Genomic DNA, 2596 nt, shown 5'->3' with positions numbered 1-2596 from the left:
TAAGTCAGGTAGTAGTAGTATGTTGTACGATGCATTCTGCTTCCATAGCCTGACACAGGTAAATGGCGTTGTGAATTCCAATTCACGGATTCTCCATTTGGTACTCGTTAATGATACTGGGTTACAAAGCTGTTGTGTTTCCGACGCAGCCGAATCACTCGTTGATACTGACACCGCACACCCTGCTATTGATGTCACCGTATCTATATCGTCACCGGTGATTCACGAGCCACTTTATACTTCTATCCAGTTTGATTTTCGACGGGTAGACTACGACCTGCTAAACGATGCACTATCCTCGATCGATTGGGAATTCCTGGATTCTGAGCTGGACCTGGATGAAATCGTTGGTGTTTTCAACACGGAAATACATAACGTCATCGAAGCTAACGTGCCTCTTCAACGTCCTCCATTGAAGCCGCCTTGGTCAAACTCCAGCCTTCGCCAAGTATAGTCGCAATAGGTCTCAACAGTTGAAGCATCGCTTTGTGCTTGCTAGTTACAAGTATGCTCGGTACAATCGTATTCTGAATGCTCGGTACATTGATCGAACGCAAAGGAACTTGCGTGTGTATCCGAAAAATTTCTGGTCGTTTGTTCGTACAAGGAAGATGGATTACCTACATCCATGTACTTTGATGAGCCTTCTGCTAGTTCAGCGTCTAGTAAATGTGAGCTATTTACCGATCACTTCAAGAATGTCTTCTCGAATACATTGACCACGCAAACGCAGATCGACGCTGCCCTCCGTCGCACAGCTTTGAACTTGGAATTTTTCAAATCACCGAGGAGCACGTCCAAAATGCTTTACGTAAGTTAAAAAATTCGGTATCACCTGGTCCTGATGGAATTCCTTCAACCGTACTGAAAAAATGTTCAAGTGCTCTGCTGAAACCATTAGTAAAACTATTCAACCTCTCGTTTCAGAGGAAAACATTTCCTGCTGGATGGAAAACTTCATTTCTGTCTCCGATTTACAAAAGGGGGGACAAATGTAATGTTGCCAACTACCGGGGAATTACTTCGATGAGTGCTTGCTCTAAACTTTTTGAGATTATCGTTAAATATATTCTCTTTGAGGCTAGCAAGAACTACATATCCTGTTCTCAGCATGGATTCTTCCCGAAACGATACGTCACTAAAAATCTCACACAGTTTTCTTCACTCTGCATACGCTCGATGGACGTTGGTACGCAAGTAGATGCCGTGTACACAGATTTCAAAGCTGCATTCGACCGAGTGAACTATGATATCCTACTTGGAAAACTTGAGAAACTTAGACTTTCCTCCGACCTAGTAAACTGGTTTAGATCGTACCTGACTGGAAGGTCTGTGAAAGTAAGGATCGGTTCTTCATATTCAGATGAATTTTTGATTCCTTCCGGCGTACCGCAAGGAAGTAATCTAGGCCCGCTTCTCGTCTCGTTATTCGTAAATGATGTTTCATTTGTTCTGCCACGCGGACAGCGAATATTCTATGCAGATGACGTTAAGAAATTTATGGTAATCACTTGTATTGAAGACTGCTTGGAGCTGCAGCGGTTATTGAATTTGTTTGAGGACTGGAGCAAGTGTAATCATCTTGATTTGTGTATAGCCAAATGCAACACGATCTCATTTAGTAGAAAGCGTCAACCGTTATATTTCAACTACAAGCTATCTGGGCAAACTCTCGAACGCATGGATCAGGTGAGGGATCTTGGTGTGATATTGGACCGTGAACTCACTTTCCGAAGATGTGTTAGCAAAAACTAACAAGCAGGCTCGGGTTCATCTCTAAGCTTGCTGATGGATTCCGCGACCCGCTCTGCCTGAAGTCCCTCTAGTGTGCCCTAGTACGCTCTATTTTTTAATCTGCCGTAGTAGTATGGTGTCCATACAATAGAAACTGGATCGATCGCTTCGAGGCTGTATAGAAAAAGTTTGTGCGCTTCGCCCTTCGACACTTACCCTGGCACGACGCACTGAATCTTCCTCCATATGAACATCCCAATTCAAAGTCACAAATAAGCATACACGCAAACCAAAAATCTATTACAATGAATGTTAGTTCCGTTTCCTATCATCCTCTGTTCATGAACATCGCAACGAATGTTAGAAATTGACCAAAACGATGTAATGGTTTTTTGTCATTTTTATTTCGTTTTCTATCTACGCTTTCGACTATACCAGTAAGCTTGTAAAACGACGCACATTGTAGAACATTGTAGAACGACGCACACACTTGCCTCGAAGCTCTCCAGCAGAAAAAGCATACGAAGTGGACTATGCGAGAAAATGAGCGCTTCATGTTTGCTTTTAGGCTATCCATATTCAGAAACATGTAAAGAGCAGTGGAGAAAACATAGGTCTGATAATCGCAACGTTCGTGGTTCGAGTCCAGTCGGCAACCTTTTTCCTATTTTTTTCGATATAATAAATTTACCTCACTAATACACTCTACATTTTTCGGTCTCCAATTTTCTTGCATTGGACCGCAGCTAGGTAAATCGCATCCTCGGTTCATGAGGTCTCCACTAACATCCTCTCATGATGATTCCCACATAATTGTAAGCGAATCTTACATCCCCCGGTTGGGTGTCCATATTGAATAAAT

This window comes from Ochlerotatus camptorhynchus, unplaced genomic scaffold (assembly GCF_037179485.1).
Source record: "Ochlerotatus camptorhynchus isolate MF236.1 unplaced genomic scaffold, CSIRO-AGI_Acam_v1.1 ptg000412l, whole genome shotgun sequence".
Classification (NCBI taxonomy): Eukaryota; Metazoa; Arthropoda; class Insecta; order Diptera; family Culicidae; genus Ochlerotatus; species Ochlerotatus camptorhynchus.
This window is presented reverse-complemented; position numbering follows the sequence as displayed.